At 38.2% G+C, this 25,535-nt stretch overlaps 1 pseudogene; it reads left to right on the top strand.

Moving 5' to 3' along the window:
• Window positions 1–22,133: 22,133 nt before the first annotated feature.
• Window positions 22,134–22,971, top strand: LOC109699707 (KATNB1-like protein 1 pseudogene; annotated as a pseudogene).
• The last annotated feature ends 2,564 nt before the right edge of the window (window positions 22,972–25,535 follow it).

The following is a 25,535-nucleotide window of genomic DNA, read 5'->3' as shown; positions in this document are numbered from 1 at the left end:
AACCATAGTTTAGATTATGCAGGTCATGAGAGAAATTATAACCTTTTTCAGTGAAATTTGTTGAAACGTACAAATGCAAGAGATCTTCAGAGTAAACACATCAGAATTATAAAGCACTCATTAAGCCTCTTGTGTAATTTTCCTACCCCAAACATAATCCCACCTTTCAGTCAATATTGACTAGTTTTGTCTGCCTTTAAATCTAATGTAAATGGAATTGGAACACATCCTGTTTTTTGTGTTTGTCCTCTTTTACTTGTTTGTTAGATTTATCTTTTTTGCATGTAGGCATGGTTTTCTTTTTTATTGCTGTAAGCTATGTCATTGTTCAAATGTGTTAGATAATTCTTCCTTTCTGTTGTCCTTTAAAGTTTTGTTTTGTTTTTGCCATACTGGGGTCTTGAACTCGGGGCCTCAAGCTTGCTAAGCAGGCACTTTTACCACTTGAGGCATGCCCTATCCCTTTTTGCTTTCCTTGTTTTTTGGATAGTGTCTTGTGTTTTTGCAAGGGCCTCAATCCTCCTATTTAAGCTTCCACCATGCCCAACATTATTGATTGAGATGAGGGTTCCCTGATAACAATTCTGTGAACACATGTGTGCATAACTTTTGGTGACAGGTTCACATTTCCAGTTGATTATATGACTATAAATGGAATTTTATGTATATCTTCAGCAGTGCCTGTCTAGCAAGCATGAAACCCTGAATTTAGACAATAGTACCACTGCTTTCTATGTCTTATTTAAGAAATACCTATTCATTTCAGGGCCATGAGTATTTTCTCACACAGAGGCACAATTAAATATACAAGGCACCTGGGTCTGATTATGGTGTAAGGGATGAAGTATGTGTGATTAAAAGACTTTAAACAGAAGAGTGATAATAATTAGAAAATTGTAGTAAAATAGCACAGCATAAGCACTAAAGGGTGAGAAGTGAGTTAGCAGAAAACAGTAAAGTCTGATTGCTTAAAACCTGCTAGTTTACGAGCAAGGTTATGAAATTAAATGTATCTATTTTCAGGTCAACTTTATGGATTTCATGATAAACTACATAGGTAGTGAAACTGGAAACTAGAATTTTGCTTTGGACAACTGAATGGATATGGCACCATCAAATAAGATGGGAAGAAGAGAATTAGGGGGCAGAGGTGATTCCGTTCAGAATCTAACAACTGGGGTTTATATGCTAATAGAATATCTTTAGGAGATATACACTGTTAGTATTTTGGACTGAAAATCAACCATACTGAATTTTATTATACTTTCAGTGAATATGAATGCAAAAATTTCCTACTGCCACATCCATGTTTTTATTAACATAACTTTTTGTGAATTCATCTGTAGAGCCTTCACCTACATCAGCTGTGGGGCCCGTGTCTTCCAGACAAAGCATGGATATATATAGGTTTGCAGCTCATTTACCATTTGTAGGGATAAAAAATCACCATCACTGTAAACTTTCCAAATTGCCTGTTAGATTTCCCATAATTGGTACTGCCCAAAGAGTTTACTATGCACATAAATCATGCTGTAGCTGTGATCTTCTAGAGTACTCATCCCTTGATTTCTACTTGCTTCTGTTTCTGTTTATCTAGATGCCTAAATGTGGTGAATGGACCTCAGACCCAAAAGGCTGAAAGCACCTTAATTTACAGTCTATGGCCGCCTTTTCCATTTGCCTTTCTTACAGGAGCTTGAAATTTAGCAATGTCCAAAGGGGATCAGTTTTCATTTCTTAATGGATTGGCCCGGGATGAATTTATCAGTGCTCTAGGTAGCTGCTGTTATTTCTTGGCTATTTTGCAAAATTCATAGAAATAACCAGGACTACAGTCTAACTAAGTTCTAACTTGCCTTTCTAACTTTACAGTTTTCTAACTTTATACTTAAATACAAGCCATTGATTATATTGGTATTGTTATGTAATACAGTTTTATTAGCGACCAATTATTGTCTTATTCCTAAGAATCTGCATATATGTGTGGCCCACATAATAACTCAAATGTTAGTTATCTTAGACTTCTATATAAAGGGATACAGTTATTGTTAGATAGAATATGTTTTACTCTATTAGTGTGTCCAAAATATTAATAAAAGCTGCCTGTTAGCGTCACAGAGCATTTTCCTAAAAGTGGCTTTTTTTTCTTAGCATTCTCAGTAATTAGTATAGCAAACCCATCAAGCATAGGTATATTATATACTTGGTAACTAACCTTAACACGGGAAATTTAGGATGTTGTTTTTCGTGCCTAGCACATTTGCTAGTATAAAGGAAGTAATGTTCTGAGATGTTAAACTTCCTTTTTTAATCTCTAATTTTGAGATACTTTTATATTTATAGAAAAATTGTAAAACAAAAAACTAGGTGCAAGAGTTTTTTATATTCTCTATTAGTATTTCCCCTATGTTAAAATCTCACATAACCATAGGACATTTACAAAATTCAGAGATTAACCTTAGTACAATAGTGTTTACTGAAGTATAATGTTCATTTTGTTTTATTTTTATTCTTTTTGAGACAGGGTCTCCTAGCCCAAGCTGACCTCATACTCTTGATCCTCCTGCCTCTGCCTCCAGAGTACTGGGATTACAGGTTTGCACCACCACACCCAGGTAGAGCATTTAATTTTAACCATCTCTTTTTAGTAGAATGCTTGAAAAGTAGGTCTTAAGACCTATCCTATTTTATTGTAAAATTTAAGCCAATAATATAAATAATAAAAATATGAATTAAAATCAAATGTTTACTTACAGGTTGATAATGTAACTTTTATATTTTATGCTAGGGATTTCAATTTTTTTAATTTTCTTTAGACAATTCTGCAACCATCAAATTGAAGAGAACCTTAAAGCATTCTTGCAAATGTTCTAAGAAGCCTTTGAGTTATTATTCCCCCAAACCCATGATTTAAAAGAATCAGTCATTCCTAAGCCTGAAAATGTATGTCCTGTATCCATCCTCATCAAGTAAACCTTTCAAAACTGGTGTGTGAGATCTGGTCCATTTGGGGGCATTTGGGTATGTACTTGGTAACTTCATTTGTTTTTAACAGCCCTGTACTTTTTATCTATTGGAACAGTAAAGAGTTGTTTTATGTTGTCTCATTGTAAATTATTTTGATTTGGCATTTTCTCTGGTACTGACTTTGTTCTTCTGCTCAGTGTCAGGATTTCATGGCCTCATTCCGAAATGCAAACAGTTCTATCCAGCTTGTTTTTAGGTTTTATTGATAGATCTTTCTCTTTAGTTTGATAGGATGTGGGCTGGGTTTTATCCCTGACTGCTTCCCTACTGTTTTTACAACTTAAATTCATCTGATGTTGCATGGCTTGCCTTTTTTCAATTGTAGATGCTTGTGGCTTTAGGCATATGACATTATCCCTAAAATACCAGGTGTACAAAATTGTTTTCTCTGTAGTTATTGCTTGATACTAGGTTTTCATAGAGTTCTTAAATGTAAAGAATTCCTTCATGAATAGTTTTCTAAAGACCACATTTTCATTAAATTCACATTAATGTATTTTCTGAGTTTTCCAATTTAGTGGTCCACCTTTAATGTCAAATAGAATAAACTGAGACTAGCAACATTTTATGTTGCTTAAAGATTGTGTATTAAATTACTTAATTTGTCATTCTTTTTCCATAAGCAGATATGTTGTTTGAGTTATTAGACTGTGAAACTTTTGTTATTTAGAGTAGTACTAGTGATTAAGCATGGAAAAGGGAAACTTAACAATTTCCCCTCCAGTGAAGTCATTAGATGAGTACATTAAGGTTTGTTTTTTATCTGTGTTATTAGTAGTTACTGTCTGTACCCCTTGCAGACTGCATTTAACCTTGACTGTTTATGCTTTGTTCAGCGTTGTGCTTCCATTTTCTAGTACAGTACCTAGCATTGTGGTTGGCTCTTACAAATGTCTGACACCCAGCAGTCAACAGGCTAGACAATGTTCAAAGATTTAAGTGAATATGAACTTAACCCTTTCAGATACTCTCAGAGGTAGGTTCTGTCATGGAGTACAGGTGAGGAAAATGATTGATATTTGTTAATATAAACTACCCAGAGTTGAAACTGTCAAGTAAACTGATTCATAACATTTGTTAATATAATTTACACAGAGTTGAAACTATTGAGTTTAGAAGTAAAGATTTCAGGCTTAGGCAACTTGACTTTGCATGCTCTAAACTGCTTTTGTTTGTCAATTGACTGAATAAGTTCCATAAAACACTGATGTATGCTATGGAAAACTAATAATAGCTTGATAGGTAATAAGGAGCAAATACTTTGCTAGATGTTTGTTAGAAAAGAAATTTATAAAATATAGTCTTATTGTCTATGTGGTTTTGGATGTAATAACATGTTAAAAACTTATCATTTGTGCTTATCAGCTCTTAGATTCTGTGGTTTCTCTGAAGATCCTTCAGGAGGAATGTAAGTCAGGTTACAATAAAGACACCTGTACTCCTATGTTTACTGCAGCATTATTCACAATAGCCAAGCTATGGAAACAACCAAGATGCCCCACTACTGATGAATGGATTAAGAAAATGTGGTATCTATACACAATGGAATTTTACTCAGCCACAAAGAAGAATGAAATTTTGTCATTTGCAGGTAAATGGATGGAACTGGAGAACATCATCTTAAGTGAGGTTTGCCAGGTTCAGAAAACCAAAGCCCACATATTTTCGCTTGTATGTGGAATATAGGCTCATTGCAACTACAAGCAATATTATATAGGCATAGAAATATATTTACACAGGGCATGTATCCAAAAGTGGGACTGGTAGAGGAGACCAAGGGAGGAGGAAAAGAAGGAAAGAAAGATAGCAAACAGTAATGAAATACATTACATCTGTGTAGGAACAAGGCACAAGGAAACATGCTGAAAAAAAAACTGTGAAACAACACAGGATGGGGGAAAAGGGTGAGAAAGTGCAGCAGAGGGGGTTACATTGACTTAAGCATAATGCATGCACAAGTATAATACCAAGGCAAAAATCCCACTGAACAACAAACAGACACCTAAACAATGAAGGACAAGAATGTAAAACAGATGCTGGGTGCCCCATGGTTCAGGAGGCACAGTTCAGGAGGGTCACATTTTGAAGCCGGCCTCAGAAAATAGTTCCTAAGACCCTATCTCAAAAATACCCAACACAGGATTAGAATAGAAGACCCAGACATAAACCCACACATCTACAGCCAACTGATCTTTGACAAAGGAGCCCAAAACACATAATGGAGAAAAGGCAGCCTCTTCAACAAATGTTGCTGGGAAAACTAGTATCCACAGGTAGAAGATTGAGAGCAGATTCCTGTCCTTCACCCTGTACCAAAATCAACTCAAAGTGGATCAAAGACCTTAATATAAGGCTTGAAACTTTGAAACCACTCCAGGAAGTAGTAGGAAATACACTAGAGCATATAGGTATAGAGAACTACTTCCTAAGTACAATTCAGAAGGCTCAGCATCTGAGAGAAAAAATAAGCAGATGGGACTGCATCAAACTTCAGAACTTCTGCACAGCAAAGGAAACAGTCATTAGACTCAAGAGACAGCCCATAGAATGGGAGAAAATCTTTGCCAGCTACTCATCTGATAAGGGACTAATTATCCAGAATCTACAGGGAACTCAAAAAATTCAACTCCCAAAGACTCAATATCCCAATGAAGAAATGGGCATGAGTTAAACATGGAATTTTCAAAGAAAGAGGTATAAATGACCAGTAAATACATGAAGTGTTCAACTCCCCTGGTTTTAAAAGAGATGCAAGTCAAAACAACACTTAGATTTCATCTCATCCCAATTAGAATGGCCATAATCAAGGATAATAACAACAAGTGCTGGTGAGGATGTGGCAAAACAGAAACCCTTATACACTGCTGGTGGGAATGCAAATTAGTACAACCACTATGGAAAGCAGTATGGAGATTCCTCAAAAAACTAATGCCATATAATTCAATGATACCACTCCTGGGCATCTAACCAAAAGAACATAATTTCCAGGTGGTTCTGATGTGAAATGTCTTCATAGTGTACATTATAGTCTTTCAATACATGTATACAAGTGTGCATTAATTATAGCAGGATAATGAGCATATTTCTATCTCTTCAACCATTAATTATTTTTATGTCTGGGGAATTTTGTACTCTTCTAGTCATTTTGAAGTGTGTCCTGGATTGTTTTGCCCAATAATTTCTCTACTATGCTAAAGAATGTCCAGGAGTGACTCCTCTGCTCTGTGTTTTTGGTGCCCCTTACTGAATTTCTTTCTGTCCTTCCTTCCCTCTCCTCTTCCCAGTCTCTAGTGATCCTATTCAATTGCATTCTTCTACAGGTGGCTTAGTGGTTTCCACAGATGAATGAGAACATGTCATATTTATAATTCTTTGTCATGTTTCACTTAATGATGGACAGTGAAATGTTAAAGCTGCTAGCAGTAGCATGGTGTTCATTTAGGCTTATTAGCTCAATTGTTTTTCAATCAACATTTTGTTTCAGAACATTTTTGGGATTTACACAACATGTGAAGATATTACAGAGAGTTTCCATGCATATCAGCCCTAATTTCCTCTATTATTAAAAACTTACATTAGCATTGTACATTCCAATAGAATTGATGAATATTGAGTCATTAGTATTAAGTCCATATTTTATTTAGACTTTGCATAGTTTGTACCAAATGTTTTTCCCAGCATTCTAGACTATATCAGTTAGTCATCAGGTCCTTGTGTTTCCCTGGGTTTTGATAGTTTCTGTCTCAAAACCCTTAAATTTTAAGGATTATGGATTAGGTGCTTTGTAAAATGTCCCTCAGTAGGGATTTATCTAGCATTATGTGATTGATGCACCCCCCCATTTATGAATGAGTGCTACTTCCATCTCATTAAGGACAGAGCATATAAAAGTCACTTGGATGTTTTCTGCACAGATTTGTCTATTATCACCACTAATTTCAGTATATATGTGTGAATATTTTGTTTCATGTTATAATTTAATGCTACTGTATTGTGCAGCTTTTATTGTTCCAGGTTATTACGTCCTTTCACTTGACTTCTATTTTTCTTTGTCATAAATGGGTTCATTGTTGATATTTTTGTTTTGCTTCTTTTTGTTGTTGTTTTTGTTTTGTTGTTTTGTGGGTGATTGCTTTTCTTTGGGTGTTTTTTATTTAACAGTTATTTTCTGGCATTTCAAAATGTGCCAAAATTATTTTGTGTATTTTCCACTCAAATCTTAGAATCAGTCATTTCTCTGTAGTGCTCTAGTTTCTTTATACTGGAAAGAGAATAGTATTAGAAAACAATTTCTGGGTTCTAGGTATGCTTATCACTACTGGGGTGTCTGCTTTTAGGCACTTTTACTTAACATCAAGGAAATATTTGTATATATTCATGTTAATAAACATTTCTGTATGTTACTGTATCTGTGTTAAGCTTGCCATGAACTTACATGTCTCCAACTCAAATCCATTACCACATTGATCATTGCAGCCTCCTCCCCTTATCTGTAATTTACCACTACAGTGAACAACCTGGTTCCCAGAATCTGCTATCTGTTTGCTTCATGGTTCATATCTAGTGTACATGTACACCATGTCAGAAGTGTTAACCTGATCTCCCATCAGAAACACTTCAGCTATAGCATCGTGCTTGTGTGTGAGTATGTGTCTTAAAACTTCTAGACTCCTGAAAACTCAAGTTATGCACCTTTCCCTTTCACCTCTTTTGTATATTGATAATACAGTTTGCCTTTTAGAAAGATCAATTTGATAGAGGGAAGAATTTTGGAGGTAGTATAAAGTTAGGATAAGGGCAAGAAACAAAACAGAAACAGCAAGAGGATTATATTATTGTTGAGGGTACAATGTGACATTTACAAAAGTTCTTACAATATATCATACTTGAATTCATACCCTCCATCATTCTCCTTTATACACCCCCCTCCATTCCTGGAATAGTTTCAGTGAGTCTCATTTTTCCATTTGCATACATGAGTCTGAGGATCTTGAAAGGAATTATGGGCTACAGAGTAAAAATTTAGGATAGCTGCTAGGTTTGGGAAAAGAAGAAAAGACTAAAAAGACAGGGAATATAGGGAAGGATTTGAAGGAGGTGATTCTCTCAGTGAGACTTCTCAGTCCAAGAAATCTTTTTTAAAAAGAAAAAAATGCACTGCATTATTCAGCATGTGTGTGAGAAAGATGCACAACCAAACTCCCTGAAAGGAAAGCTACCAAACAACACAAGATAGACAGGAAAGCTACTGAGTGACACAGGATAGGGAGGAAAGGGTGAGGGAGAGTAATAGAAGAGTTAGACTGTTCAAAGTACAACACTTCACAGGTGAAATACCATGGCAAAACCTCTCTGAACAATGAACATACACTTAATCAATGAAGGGAGGGAATGTAAATCAGGTCCTTTAGGGGAAGACTAGGGAGGACACTAGTGGGAGGGGGAAGAGGAGGGGAGAGGGTAAAGGAGGGGGAATATGGTCAATTTACTTTATGTACTTGCATGAAGATAGAAGATTGAAACCTGTCTAAATCATTTTAAGTAGGAGAATTGATGATGGGGATAAACCTAAGAAGGTACATTGGAAGCTTGTATGAAATGCCACAATGAAATAACCTTGTCCAACTACTATATGCTAATGAAAGCATTGGTTTTTGGCAGTACTGGGCTTTGAACTCAGGGCCTCACATTTACTGCTTGAGCCACACCTCTTGTGATGGATTTTTCCGAGATAGGATCTCAGTAACTATCTGCCTGGGGCTGGCTTTGAACCACAATCCTCCTGATCTCTGCCTCCTGAGTAGCTAGGATGACTAGGATGACAGGTGTGAGCCACCAGTGCTCAGCAAAATGCTTTAAAAGAAAGAAAACCTCTGGGCTCCAGTGGCTCACGCCTGTCATCCTAGCTACTCAGGAGGCAGAGATCAGGAGGATTGTGGTTCAAAGTCAGCCTGGGTAAATAGTTCTCAAGACCCTATCTTGAAAATACGTAACACAAAAAGGGCTGGTGGAGTGGCTTAAGGTGTAGGCCCTAAGTTTAAGCCCCAGTACCGAGAGAGAGAGAGAGAGAGAGAGAGAGAGAGAGAGAGAGAGAGAGAGAGAGAGAGAGAAAGAAGAAAGAAAGAGAAAGAAAGAAAGAAAGAAAGAAAAAAAGAAAGAAAGAAAGGAAGGAAGGAAGGAAGAAAGAAAGAAAAAGAAAAGAAAAGAAAGAAACCTATTTAAAAACTCCATATGAAGTTGTCCAGGCTATTAAAGTCTACAGCTTAATGAGCAGGCTTTCAGGATTTGGAACTCCAAAGTAAATTGGCATGAGTAAATATCAGTTAGCTAACTTTGAGGATGCAAAGATGATAGCATTCTGAACTACTTTGAGGGCATTTTCATTCAGCAAAGAATGATAGCCCTGCCTCTGTGGTACACAGGCATGGACATAAGTGAGTGCAATAACGGATTAGTTAGGAGTACCCGCTACATTTTACCTGTAGAATTGTTTTTATCAAGTGGGGAAGATTGGATGGACAAGCCATGCAAGTACACAAGGCAGATCCTTCTTTCTGTATCAGTGATTAAACTGTTTGCTTAGATACAATATATTTGTAGGTAGAGAAACTGTGAATGTTATCTGTGCCAACAAAATCCAAAGTTTAAATGGTAATTACTTTAGACTAATTATAATTAATGGGCACTTATAATGTTTTGTAAAACCTTAAGAGGTTTCCTACTAATGATAGCTACACTCCAATAACAGGTCAATCCCAGATTACTTACTTAAAATTAGAGGCCAACTTGGGTCAGTTTTGATTCCTTGAAAAATTCCATCAGTCCCTTTTCCCCCAATAAAGCAACTTACACTTTTCAGCAGGAAAAGACTGTGTAGGAGGCAGAGGAAGGAAACATTTTTTAAAAGGCAGAAAGCCAATGACAGCATAATGAAAATTAGAATTTGGGGATATTAGATGGAATTCTACTCTCGTTTTTTTCAGGTAGATAATTAGAAACTCTCAGTAGAAGCTATCCAATCACAAAAGTTTATAATTCATTTGATCAAACATTCTATCTGGGATTTATGCTTGGGAATTTAGGAATTACTAGTTGGAAGAAGTAACTTGAAGCTGTGAAGTAACTTGTAACTGTGACATAACAGCCACAGCTTTTGTGGGTTTTTTTAAAAAATACAATTAGAACATATCAAGTTCCCCACCACCTACTTTATGATAGCTTCTCATTTACTCCTAAGAGTATCCTGTGATTATGCTCCGTACTCTTATCTGTTTTCAGAGGGAAAAGAAAACTGCATAACTTGTCTCAGGTCACAGGTCGGAAACGATGAAATTTGATTTTATGGTTTTTTTTTTTTCCTTTGACAGTACTAGAGTTTGAACTCAGGGCCCCAAGCTTGCTATGCAGGTGTTCAACTGCTTGTATTACTCCTCCACCCTTTGAAATTTGATTTTAAAATTAGAGTCTTCGCTTCCACAGTCTAACACTCTTAACCATGCAACTGAAGACTAAGTCAACATATAAAACCCAAATTAGAAGTGTCATTTGTCTGTTAGTGTTTATTCCTGGCTTTTTTAGTGCCAAATAACCAAATGATCATGAGAAGATAACAGGCTTCACTTTCCGGCAATAGTCAGTTGAGCTGTTAACTTTGTTTTATTTTTTATTATTGTTGCTTGGGGTTACATTGTGACATTTACAAAAATTCTTACAATGTATCATAGCTGAATTTTCCCCTCCATCATTCTCCTTTATCTCCTCTACCCCCATTGCTGGAACCGTTCAAAATGTCTAGTTTTTCCATGTACATACATTTGTACATAATATTTTTACCATATTCACCCTTATATATACTTTCCTTATATCCTCCTCCCTCCCACCAATACCAATCCCCACATAAAACCAGTTTTCCCTTCTGTTTTCTGTTTTTGAAAAACAAAAAACATTTTTGTTTGTTTAAGATAGCTCTCCAAGGAGTTTCCTTGTGTCACTTTCATGTAAATATTTATTATAACCTGAATTGGTTCATCCCTTATTTATTTTGTTAATAAGAACTTTCACCAATGTGACAGACAGTCCCTGGACTGGCCTCATGCCTGACTCATAGCTGATCCTGAGAGACACCAAGCCATTTCCAGAAACCAGAGAAAAAGAAGTCCTCCTTGCAACCAACCCACAGCAGAGGATAAATGCCCCTCAAGCGTTCTAGCAGGAGAGGTACAAGGCCAAGGGAAGAGCATCCCAGCTAAGGGAAGATTTTTGGCTGAGGCATTTATTTCAATATCAAAGGACAGATCACTTTATTCTGAGCCCCTCTGAATTTCAACAGACTGATTTGTGGAAAGTTCCTCACATGAAATGACAAGGGACCCTGGCTTTGGGGTGAGTGCATAGCACCCAACCAGGTTCTCACTTTGCTTTTTTAAAAGTGAAAAAAAGAGTCATTTAAGAATTCTAAAAAGCTGATTTGGTGGTCAGCAAACATCAGACCTGGACTCCTCCCAATGATCAACAGGGACAGGCACAGAGTTTGGTTGGCCCAAAGGCAGGCAGGAAGGCAGAAAAGTAAAGGCTCAGGCCTTGGGCCCTGAAGTCTGGAGGGTGCAACCTGGTCATCATCCTTGTCCTCACACAGGTCTTTGTCTTCCAGGAAGTGGACTTGCTTTTTTTACATGCTCCATTACAGTCACTGGATATGGCTCTCAAACCAGACGTTCACTTGATCAGGGAAGTAGGTGGAGGGTAGCAGGTAGCAGGTAGCAGGAGGTAGTGATGCTGATATCGTGTCCATGATTGATCTTCTGCCTCTTCTATCCATCCAAAGACACCCATACAGTGTTCTCAGTTTTTGGTAACTACAAGATCTTCAACTGGATTCCTACAGGACCACAATGAACCAGGATGACAACCGGTGGGTGCAGATGAGTGTGATCAAGATGGGTGCCACTTTGGGGTGGATCATGGAGGCCGGAGCAGTGACTACAGCTGCTCTGCTGCCTGTGGGGTAGATATGATCACTCCACTGCCCTACACCATGGTGTTGGGGTGTCTGCACGGGACAATATCTACATTGAACATCGCAGGTATGAGGAGAAGTTTCTGCCAATCACACCTGGTACTACATAATGTACATCCCAGCCTCCATGTCCAGGCTCCAGTCTAGACTCTCTCTAGCTGAGCCTACTGTGAAGGAACTTCTAAGCTACTTTACCCCCTGAAATTCAGTCAGCTCCAAAGAACACAAGCTATGTTACCCTCCATCATCTGACGAACTTGCAACTGAAAGTTCTCAAAGTTGAACAAGATCAGGAAGCCCAGAGAGCCTAGGTAGATTGCTATGACTGGAGGCACCAATGCCCCCCCTCAAAATGAGGAGACATACAGAAGGGTCCCCTCTTCCCCCAGGCATGTGATGAAGTCAGTTTGGTTGAAAATGTCATTATAATCTTGGAAGTACAGAATTTCTTCACCTGTCCAGTTTCCATTGCTCACTAGGGGTTTTTCCAGCACTTTCTTCTCCACCTACACAAGCATGCTGTTCTCCTCCAGGAGGCACAAAAAGCCCTTTGAGAGATGCAGCAGACTGGCATCACCAATCATTTCGACAACAAGCACACTCTTGGGAGACTTGTTTCATGGCAACTGCTGGTTCACAGGGTCTTAAAAGCACAAGATGATTTGAGGGTTCTGTATCATGCAGGCTTTGCTCCAAGCAAAATCACTGTCCTTGGTGCTGTTGAGCCAGCCTGGGAGAGACCTGGCTTGGGCAGGGATGGAGTGATTGTCACTCCAGATCTTACCCCCATGATACACTGAGCAGTCTTATGAGACCAACTCTGAGCTCAACATCTTATTCATGTTCCTCCTTTCTTGTTCCCATTCCATAATTGATAAATGAGAAAATCTGTCAAAAAACCACTAATGCTGTTTGCTGTCTTGTGCTGTGGGAGCATCTACCTGCCAAGTTGAGCCTGAAGGCCCAGTCACCCAGCTGCTACCTGGCCCTGGAAATCCTCTCTGCCCATTACCCCATAGCCACGTAGAACTATTGCTGGTGCCACCAATAAATATGATACCATAAGCTGCCTTTTTTATATAAGCTGGCCCTTCTCTTTATTCCTTCTAAGGGAATTTTCCTTTTGTACTGAAGGCTGAGTCCCTAGTTTGCATACTGCTTATTGAAATAAGCCTCCCTTTTCATCTTAAATTATTTCCTATTGAATTTTTGTTGACAGAAACAAAGGGAGAGGTAGCTTTTTGTCTTAATTCTGACCTACTCTCCTCACCATAATCAGGAGTTTAGGATTACAATCTATTTCCTGCCACTCCCTTGCCATGTGACTTTGGATAAGTCATTTCCCTTATTCTGAATTGCAAAACTGAATCAAAACAAGCAGTGTATCTTTCAGAGTTGGTATAATTTAGAGTCACTGAGAATTTGTAAGATTTCAGCTCTGGCATTATGGTGAGGTAGAGACAGGACAATACTCTTTAGTGCAAAAGAGCCCCTCTATTGGTGGACTTCCAACTTCAATACCTACTAGTCAGCACATTGTAAATTGTGACACTCTTGCTTAAATAAGACAAAACTGAGCCAATTGAAAATCAATGACTTTATATAGTCCCTTCAGGGAAATGAATTTGCAGGGCAAATTGGCAGCTCTAAGATATAAAGAGGTAAGTGGGAGATACACAGCTTACCTCTGCTTTGTTGGAGCAGAATCACAGGAGCTGTAAACTTGTAGCTATAAACATACAGGTGGCTTTAGACCAATTACTGAATATTGATTAACATGACAGTGAAAAACTCTGAGGGTTGCAGTCATAACATCTTTTCTCAAAACTGCAGGAATTCCACTATTTCCCCAAAATAAAGATCTGAAATAATCCCCTTATGGAACACAGTAAGCACCTCTTTAATAACAAAGATCTGCTCTGCAGAGGAGTTGACTTTATCTGACTTTGTTCCAGAGTTGTGGGGGAAGCTCTGAGTTCAGCTCCAACTACCATTCTTATTTCACCTAACTTGGAGGAAGAGGGAGCTAAAATTATATATGAAATAATACCTATGAAAGTCAGAGGCTGGAGATACTAGTCAGTTAAAAATCTATGCTTTCATTAAAATATTGTATAATTCTCCCTTCCTCAAGACATTATCATCATATCAGTCAGATTGTACTACAATACAGTCAATCACAGATGAAAGAACTTCAATTCACAGATGCTGAGAGGACTACATACAATACTCAGGCTTGAGAGACAGGGAAAACCAAGACACTGGAGCAACTGCAAGTCTGTGGCACCTGTAGTTACCAAAAATATTAAGCAAAGTCCCACTCCAACCCAGACTAACAGAAATCCTCACAACAGAGCTCTATTTACTTCAGTTTCTGTTACTCAGAATAAAACATGTCCTTCTTTTAACAACAGAAGGCAAGTTACAAAAAAAAAAAAAAAGGAGTCAGGGAGGTAAAGAAGCATCAGAACCAGATATGATTGAGAGGTTGGAATGAATAGAAAAATGGAACTTAAGCTAGGTGCTGAGGGTTCATGCCTATAATCCTAGCTACTTGGGAAGCTGAGATTGGGAGGATCACAGGCCAGCCAGGGCAAATAGTTTGAGAGACCCCCATCTCCAAAATAACCAGAGCAAAAATGGGCAGACAGTTTGGCACAAGGAGTAGAGGCCTTCTTTGAAAGTGCAATGCCCCTGAATATAGAGGTAGAGGAAGACATGAAGATGGCAGATTATTGACTTCCTACAGCCCAGCAGTGGCTAACCTGAAAAAGGAAGACCAGAGGAACCCAAAAGGAATCCATGGGGTCCCATAAAAAGTGAGAAGCAAATCTCTCTCTGAACCTACATATAGAGAAGCAACTAACCATGGCCAAAATGGGAAGAATGACTTGCAGTTCAACACTCCTGATCCTTCGCCTCTGAAGTCCCCATTAGGCTACAGGCTCCATTACTTGGTGCTTGCTTGGTGGTAAGTCCTGCTTCCCAGCACACATAGGAACTTGGAGCTTCACACTCTCCTCTACTATATGACCTTCTATCTTCACCTTGAAATGCCAGGGAAACCACCACCCCTGTATAAGCAGGAATGAGGGCTCCTGTGGTGCTGCTCCACAGGTAACAGAAAGTGCAAGCCAGATGGCTCAGTTCTCCTGGAAGCAGCACCACAGAACTGCACTCTCTGAAGCCCATTCAGGAAATCAGGCCCCAGAACTTCCACTGCTCGCAGGCTTGGTTCTCCAGAGCAGAACTGGCAGTAAAGCCACTGAAGTGAGTTCTCTGAAGTCCATGGGAAATCAGGCCCCAGAACCCGCTGTTGCTCACAGGCTTGGTTTCCTGGACCCAGCAGCAGAGTCACTAAACTGTGCTCTCCGAAGACTCTGGGAAATTAGACCCCCAGAACTCCCGTGGCTTGCAGAATTGGTTCTCCAGAGCAGAACCAGCAGCAAAGCCACTGATCTGAGCTCTCTGAAACCAGTGTGAGAAATCAGGAGACTGCCATCACACACCTAAAGCTCCAGGCTTTGCTATTCTACTGGTGTCAAGAGGCTTCCCTCCCCACAGAGCATGGAGGTCCAGCTCTCCCATTGTCCCTGACAGCAAGAGAGCACTTTCTCCCCACCAAAGAGCAACAAGGTCAGATTCCCCAATAAGTGAAGGAAAGCTATAACCTGCTACTCTGCAGGTGGCACCAGAAGCCCTGTTCCCCCAAGGTACATAGAAACCTAGTGCTTCACACTTCACGTTCCTGCAGAAGAGTCATGTCTCTCCTTTCCAAGAGCTGGAATCCCAGCTCTTCCACTGAGTGGCAATCCGCTACTCTGCTGGTGCTAGGAGGCCTGCATCCCACAGTACACAGAGACCCAGCACTCCCCTCTGCAACTGCAGGAGAGTCCCTGCACCCCCATCAAAGAGCAGGAGCTTCAGCCCCATCACAGAGGCAAGAGAACAGGTAATTGGCACCACAACAAGAACCTTGGAAGGGGTAACATATCCAGCATACCCCTGTCTGAGGAACACTGTTGGAGCTCCAGGAGAAGAAAAAAGCCCCCAACTACAGGAGCACAAGGAATTAAAACCCTAACCAAAAACAACCCCAGATGCATAAATCTCAATGCAGAATGAAACAGCAAGACAATCACTCTCCATCCAAAGCCAATTCCACCACTAAGGATCCAAACATCTGGGTACAGGAAGAGCTATCAAATAATGAACTCCAAAAAACTATAGTAAAAATGATTAATAACCTCTAAGAAGAAACACAAAAGTTAGTATTTGACCTAAAAAAGAACATGAATAAACAATTAAATGACTCAAAGAGAATACAAACAAACAGATCAATGAAATTAAGAAGACCATCCAGTATATGAAAGAGGAAATCAATAAAGATATGGAAATCCTAAAAAATAACAACTCAATATCCCAAATAAATATTGCAATTAAAAGCTTGATGAACAGAATGGAGCAAGTTGAAAATAGAGAATTAGGAACAGAAAACAAAACTGTTTAGACCAAACAGTTAAAGATCATGAAAGAATGCTAAGAAAATGCGAATGGAACATGCAAGATATCTGGGACACCATAAAAAAACCAAACCTATGAATCATGGCTGTAGAAGAAGGAGAGGAGATACAGACTAAAGGCATTGAAAACTTATTCAATAAAATAATAGCAGAAAACTCCCCTAACCTCAAGAAAGAGAGAGTCATCCAGGTGCAGGAAGTTTATGTAACACCCAAACCATCAGGATCAAAAAAGAAACATCCCCAGAAACAACATAATCAAAACACTCAGCACATAGAACAAAGAAAGGATTTTGAAAGCTGCAAAAGAGAAAAGACATGTCACATATAAAGGCAAACCCATTAGAATAACAGCAGATATCTCAACTCAAACTCTAAATGCAAGAAGGTCATGGAAAGACATAATTCAGGCCCTGAAAGAAAGCAACTGTCAACCCAGACTAGTCTACCCAGCAAAACAAGCCTTCCTAAATGAAGGTGAAATTAAATTTCTCCACAACAAGGAAAAACCAAAGGAATTTGCAACCACCAAGCCAGCACTACAGAAGATACTTAAAGGACTTTTACATATAGAAGAAGAAACTATAAAGAGACAGGAATAGTCAAGAAGGAATAAACCCTTTTGAGCAAGCAGACCAGTAAATTAGGAATAGGTAAAACCAAACAACAGGGAAACAAAAATAACTGGAAACAGCAGGCACTTCTTAATACTAACACTGAATGTAAAAGGCCTCAATGCCCCAATCAAAAGACATAGAATAGCAAACAGGGTTAACAAGCAAGCCCCAACATGGTGTTGCTTACAAGAGATTCATCTAACTGAAAAAAAATAAGCACTGGCATAGGGTCAAATACTGGAAAAAAGTTTTCCAAATAAATGGACACCATAAACAAGCAGGGGTAGCCATATTCATATCTGACAAAGTAGACTTCAGACTAAAATCAATCAGAAGAGACAATGAAGGTCACTTCATATTAATGAAAGGAACAATTCATCAATAGGAAACAACAATCCTTAACATATATGCACCAAACACAGGGGCACCCATCTACATTTAAAAAGTCTAATGGCCCTAAGAGCACAGATAGATATTAACACCATAATAATGGGCGACCTGAACACTCCACAGTCACTAATAGTTAGGTCATCCAGACAAAACATCAACAAAGAAACTCCAGTGCTACTCCACACATTAGACCAAATAGACATGGTTGGTATCTACAGAATATTTCACCCAATAAATATGCAATATGCATCTTTTCAGCAGTTCATGGAACTTTCTCCAAAATAGATCATATTTTAGGACACAAAGCAAGTCTCAACAAATTCAAGAAAATCTAAATAACCCCCTGCCTCATATCAGACCACAACGGAATAAAGCTAGACCTCAATAACAAAAGAAACCCCAGAAAATATTCAAATGCATGGAGATTGAACAATACACTGCTGAAAAACCAATGGGTGTCTGATGTAATAAGGGAAAAAATCAAAAAGTTCATAGAATCCAGGCTGATGGAGTGGCTTAAAGCAGTAAGAGCTCCTGCCTAGTAATCATGAAGCCCTGAGTTCAAACCCCAGTGCTACCAAAAAAAAAAAAAAGTTCCAAGAATCTAATGAAAACCTACCACAATCTTTGGGACACAGCAAATGCCATGCTAAAGGTAAAATTTATAGCTGTAAGTGCCTACATCAAAAAAACAGGGGCCTCTCAAATAAACTATCTAATGATATACCTTAAGCTCCTAAAGAACATGAACAACCAAACCCAAACCCAGAAGAGAAAGAAATAATAAAGATCAGGGCCAAGATCAATGAGATCAAAACTAAACAAATTATACACTCGATGAAACAAAAAGTTGGTTCTTTGAAAAGATTAACAAGATCAACAAATCCTTAGCCAACATGACAAAATGGAGGAGGGAGAAGACCCAAATTAATAAAATCAGAGATGAAAAGGGGGACATAACCACAAATACTGGCGAAATCCAGAGAATCATTAGAGAGTACTTTGAAAACTTATATTCAAGTAAATTGGAAAATCTAGATGAAATGGATAAATTCCTAGATGCATATAACCAACCAAAATTGAACTAAGAAAATATTAACCACCTAAATAGTCCTATCACATACAATGAAATTGAAGCAGTAATAGAGTTTCCCTACAAGGATAGCTCAGGACTTGATGGATTCACAGCTGAATTTTACCAAACCTTTAAAGAAGAACTCACACCAACACTCCTCAAACTTTTCCAGCAAATAGAAAGGGAAGGAGCACTACCAAACTCATTCTACAAAGCCAGTATTACATTCATCTGGAAAACTTATAAAGATGTACCAGGAAAGAGAATTACAGACCAATATCTTTAATGAACATAGATGCAAAGATTCTCAACAAAATACTAACAAACAGAATTCAACAACACACCAAAAAGATCATATGCCATGACCAAGTTAGTTTCATTCCAGGGATGCAAGAATGGTTCAACATACGTAAATCCATAAATGTAATACAGCATATAAACAGAATCAAGGACAAAAACCATAGATGCAGAAAAGCCTTTTACAAAATCCAACACCCTTTCATGATAAAAGCACTGAATAAACAAAGAATAGAAGGAATGTTCCTCAACACAATACAGGCTATATATGACAAACCTACAGCCAACATCATACTAAATGGAGAACAACTGAAACTGTTCTCCTTCAAGTCAAGAACAAGACAGCGTTGTCAGCTTTCTCCACTCCTATTCAATACAGTTTTGGAATTTCCAGCCAGAGTAATAAGATGAGAGCAAGAAATAAAACGGATTCAAATAAGGAAGAAAGAAGTAAAACTATCCCTATTTGCAGATTACATGATCCTATACCTAAAAGACCCTACAACTCTACCAAAAAACTACTAGAAATCATAAATACTTTTGGCAAAGTAACAGGATACAAAATTAACATACAAAAATCAGTAGCTTTTCATTATACCAACAACACACAGACTAAGAAAGAAACCAAGGAAACAATCCCATTTACAATAGCTTCAAAAACAATAAAGTACCTTGGAAGAAATTTAATGAAAGAAATCAAAGACCTTTTTAATGAAAATCATAAACCACTGAAGAGAGAAATTGAAGAAGGCATCAGAAGATGGAAAGACCTTCCATCTTCTGGATCATCCAATTTTGTGGATCAGTAGACTCAATACTGTGAAAATGGGCATACTACCAAAACCAATCTACATGTTCAACACAATCCCTAACAAAATTCCAATGGCATTCTGCACAGAAATAGAAAAATCAATCATGCAATACATGTGGAAACCCAAAATACCTTGAATAGCCAAAGCAATACTGAGCAAAAAGTCCAATGCTGGAGGCATCACAATACCCAACTTCAAACTATACTACCAAGCCATAACAATAAAAACAGCATGGTATTGGCACAAAAAAAAAGACAGGAAGTCCAACAGATCAGAATAGAGATCCCGACATAAACTCACGCATCTATAGTCAACTGATCCTTGACAAAGGAGCCCAAAATACATGATGGAGAAACGGCAGCCTCTTCAACAAATGCTGCTGGGTAAACTGGATAGCCACATGTAAAGGACTAAAGCTAGATCCCTGTCTTTCATCCTGCACCAAAATCAATTCAAAGTGGATCAAAGACCTTAATATAAGTCCTGAAACTCTGAAACAACTCTGAGAAGTCATAGGAAATACAATGGAACACAGAGGTATAGGGAATGACTTCCTAAACAGAACTCAAAAGGCTCAGCATCTAAGAGAAACAATGAACAAATGGGACTGCATCAAACTTAAGAGCTTCTGCACAACAAAGGAAACAGTCACTAGACTCAAGAGACAACCCACAGAATGGGAGAAAATCTTTGCCAGCTACTCATCCAATAAGGCACTAATATCCAGAATCTATAGGAAACTCAAAAAACTCAGCCCCCAAAGAATCAATACCCCAGTGAAGAAATGGGCACATGAATTAAACAGAGAATTCTCAAAGGAAGAGGTACAAATGGCCAGTAAATACATGAAGAAGTGTTCAACTCCCCTGGTTATAAAAGAGATGTAAATCAAAACACTTTGATTTATCTCACTCCAGTTAGAATGGCCAGAATCAAGAGTAATAACAACAAATCCTGGTGAGGATGTGGCAAAACAGGAACCCTTATACACTGCTGGTGAGAATGTAAGTTATTACAACCACTATGGAAAGCAGTATAGAGATTTCTCAAAAAACTAGAAGCAGAACTGCCATATGATCCAGTGATACTGCTCCTGCACATCCACCCGAAAGAACAGAAGACAGGACACAGAAAAGACACCTGTATTCCCAATGTTCATTATAGCACTATTCATAATAGCCAAGCTATGAAAATAACTGATGAATGGATCATGAAATTTTGGTATATATACACAATAGAGTACTACTCAGTCACAAGGAATAACGACATGGAGTTTGAAGGTAAATTAATGCAACTGGAGGACATCATGCTAAGTGAAGTTAGTAAGGAACAGAAACAAAAAAGATCCATGTTTTCTCTCATACGTGGAAGATAGATCCAAAGATAAACATGTACAAAAACAAGCACACTCATATACAAACTCAGGTATAGCTCATGTTTGTAATAGTGGAACTACTCTATGGAACTGTAGGAAAGAGGGAAAGGAAAAGAGAATGATAGAGCACCAGCAATATCAGTAAAGGTAGGGTGTGTATTGAAAGCTGTCGAAAAATGAGGGGAGGGTGGTAAAGGGATAAGGGAGAATATTTGAATGGATTGAACAGACCAAAGTAAAGCACACCTGCAGTGGGCATACATTGAGACATCTCTTCGAATATCAACTTAAATATTAATAACAAAAATTGGGACTGAAAAACAGGCACAATGTATGTTGGGGAAATACTATTGGGTGGTGGAGGATGAAAGAAGGAGATTAAGGTGATGGTATATGGTTGATGGACTTCACATACCTATATGAAACAGAACTAAAAAACCTCTTACAATTGCTTTAAGTCGGGTGGGGAGGGGGTTGATGGGGAGAGACAATGAGGGCAATGTAAATAATGTGCACTCTAAGTCTGATTGGAATTGTCACTACAAATCCCCCCTGTATAATGAATATACCTAATTAAAAATTTATAATAATAAAGCCCTGAATTCAAATCCCAGTCCCACAAAAAAAAAGAAAAGAAAATGGAACTTAAAATAACTGATTAAGGTGTTAAGAGCTCTAATGGGACAAGTAAACAAAATGTGGGAACACAGGAGCAATATAAGCAGAGAGATGAAAATTCTAGTGAAGAACTATTAGGAAGCTCTAGAAATCAAAAACACAGTGATAGAAAGGAGACCTCTCATGGACTCATCATTGTACTTGGAATGGCCAAGAAAAGAACTGGGGAGCTTGAAGGTAGGTGACACAGTATCAGGGCCTCGCGCAGTAGTGTTTGAAAGGCTGGGAGTGGAGTGCGGAGGGAGCCAGAGGCTCTGGGCTGGGTGGAGGCTCCGCAGTACCATGGGCGCAGGGGGCGTGGTGTCACTGTTATTTAAGAGATTATGCCATGTGAAACACACAATGTTGAAAAACAGAATTTTTGTAATAATATTGAGGGACATTCCATTGATATTCCTAAAAAGAGGATGTCTAATTTCATTAATAAGAACTTGAAGTTTAAAAAATCTCCAAAACAGTTGGCTGCTTGCATGAATAGAATAGTTGAACAACCTGCAAAAGGCTCAGATAAATCACATACGGTGATCTATCACAGAAAGAAAGTTCATCATCCATTTCCAAATCCTTGTTACAGAGAAATGCAGTCCCCTACAAGTGGGGGCTGTGACATGGTCAATAAAGAAAATGAACTGGTTTGTGCAGTTCACCTGCCTGAAAAATTACCCCACATTAGTCGAACATACTTGGTTAACTCCAGGGATGCTGAGTCTTCACAGACAGAAAGCCCATCATCGAAAAACAGTGGGGTTTTTCTGAGCTTCCTCAGGACCATGAAACAATGACCTAAATTTTGTTCATCAGGAACTAGAGAGTGAATGTAGCTTTAACTTTTTGGTGAAAGGCAAGTAAATGAATTTGTAGCTTATTTGGTGAGGACAGAAGATCTTGGAGTTGTGATAGACTGTCTTCTATGCTCAGCAACAGTTTACAGAAAGAAAAGCAATATATCTCGCTTGGCTGCTATGAAACGCCATTATTTAAAAGCAAACTTGAAGAATATGTAATAGTTAACTGGTTTCAAATAGTAATAAAAATGGAAATATTAAGATTTTAAAACAATTAGGTGGATTGTGGGAAGAGGAAAACCATCTTTCTTTGGTACTAGGATATATTGGTAATATAGATACGGATGTGAATGCTTATCTAATACAGTTGTATTGAGAGAAATAAAAAACATTTTTTTCTTTTACAAAGCTGCATAATGACCCCTAATAATCTACCTCACACTGAAGTAGAAAATATCCAAAAGAGCAGCTTGAACTTCAGTGAGCTGAGAGGACACTATGAAGAGAGTTTGCATCTGCCACTTCCAAGATTGATATGCTTATTTGGTCATGTTGATTAAGAACTTCTGGTCTTAATACAGTCCTGCAGAAGGAATTATGAGGAGCTACGAAGAGAGATCACCATCCATTTTTATTGTTTTATAAAAAACACATGTACGCAGTTATTTTCTTATGTTGAAAAGATTTTAAAAATTGAAAACACTATAGTAAGCAATATTAAGAGTTTTTTGTTCACACTGATACTGTGTATGTAAAATGCCTTTATTATTAATAAGCCAATATGCTGTGTTACCATTATCTATTTTTAAGAAATTAAAATCAATCATGCTTCTGGCATGAAAAAATCCTGGAATTAAATCAGGGTTTTTATTCACATAGAATGTTGCTATTGAAACATATTCCACAACAGTTTTTAGTATATTTTAGTGTATTTTTAGTCATTCTGACTTCTTTTGCCAGTATCTTTATATCATGTTCTTGTGTATTACTTCTATGTAAAGAAAAAGATGAATATGTATTTGTGTTATTGTTTAATTGGAAATGACCATGGAGTTGGTTAATTTATATTCATTTTTTATTTCATATAGACTGCTAATATTTTTTATTTCAGTATCATTAAACTACCTTCATTAGAGTAAATCCACTACATATTTTTAAGAGGCAAAACAAAACAAAACAAAAACCACAGTACCCTATAGTACCCCTACAAGACTTCAGTAAATGGAACATACCCATGGTGTGACCCTGATTACCCCTTAGGTGAAGTAACTGAATTTTCATCCTTCTCTAATCCTATTTACCTTTAAGGACAGGGTGCCTGTAGGCCAGAAATACTTCTTCAAATGGGAAACCAGAAATTGATCCAAACACAACCTCTAATTTCATTATAATCCCATCTAAATTCTAAATGATACACCCTCAAGTGCACAACAGTTGACAATTGCCATGGCAATGACTAGAAAGAACCATAAAAGGAACAAAAACAGGCAGTTCCCAATTTCCCGAAAAAACCCAGTCCATTCCCAGGAAAGACAGCTTATCCCTATCCTCATTTCTTTTAGTCTGTGTCTATACACTTCCAATGTAGGGTTAAGAAGATGAGTTTATCTCTTATCTCTCCTATTCTTGGCCAAAAATAAAAGTCTCCTTCACTGCTCAATTGGTGCTTGGTTTTGTTATTGGATGCACAATTGAGAAGGAAAAGAACCCAGTTTATAAAACTGGTAACAATAAGTGTAACACAAGATGGAGAAGAAAAAGAGAACAAAAGAAATAGATGAAGGGAAAATGCAATGGCCAAGAACTTACCAAAATTAGATAGACACCAACCCATAAGTCTGGGAAGCACAGACAGATAAATACAAACACAGAAACAAAACATCTTCACTTAGGTCTAAAACCGAAATAAACTTGCTTATAGAGTAACAAGTGTGAGAATAACAAGGGCCTTCTCATCCACTCAAGAAGAACATGGTATCAGAACATGTGCTATGTTGTGAGCCCAAACAGCCTGTATTTCTCATAGTAACCACAAGGTGGCTTTTTCTCTTTTTCTTACTTGAATCAAATGAGCCTCAAGGAGGTAGAGAAAGGGTCTCCCCTTTTGCCTGGGGTCCCAGCAATGGCAATGTTTCTGGATCTTGGCCTTAACTGCATACTGCTGCTTCCAAAAATCTGTCTCCTGCAGTTGTTACTCAGAGCTTATTTTAAAGGACCTCTGAATGCATGTTTGGATTTATTTCTAAGAAGATCTTTTGATAAAGTGTCTTACACTGCATTCTCCTTCGTTTTCTCAGTCAATGATTCCTCCCTCTGTCTGCTGGAATGTGGCTTCATGGGTTCTGGTCCCTTCCTTGCTTATTTAAGGCTATTTCCTGAGGAAGTTAGGGTATCAGAAAGGTAATTCCTATAAAATCTGGCAATACTAGTCAATCATTGTCATCCATCCAAGGTGGCTGGGCAGATAAAAATAATCCCACAAACTCTTCTCATTTCCTCCATAGGAACAAATTTGCAGCCTGGCCCGGTGGCTCACACCTGTAACCCTACACTCTGGAGGCTGAGGCAGCAGGATAGAGTTTGAGGCCAGCGTGGACTATGGAGCAAGACTCTGTCTCAAAAATAATAATTAAAAAAAAAAAAACAGAAAAGAGCAAGTTTGTATCAAGGTGCCATGCACCCCACTCTCAGAGCTTATTTCTGGAGCTTTGCTACATGCTTTGCAACAGGATAGATTTGAATGGTGCTGGTTTTGGGTTCTTCCCAGGTTTGAATTCTGGGCCATTTTTTGCCACACTGTGAAAACCCATGGCCATCGTTTGTAGCTCTTGAGGTTCTCACAAGCTCTTCCTTGACTGTAGCTCAAACCATGAGTCCTTATCTCACAACTGGGTGGAGCCATTTTGAAATCCTGTAATTATACAAATGATGGAAGATTTA

This window comes from Castor canadensis, chromosome 1, assembly GCF_047511655.1.
Source record: "Castor canadensis chromosome 1, mCasCan1.hap1v2, whole genome shotgun sequence".
In the NCBI taxonomy this organism is placed as follows: domain Eukaryota; kingdom Metazoa; phylum Chordata; class Mammalia; order Rodentia; family Castoridae; genus Castor; species Castor canadensis.
Note: the sequence above shows the minus strand (reverse complement) of the source record. Positions and strands in the feature narration are given on the sequence as shown.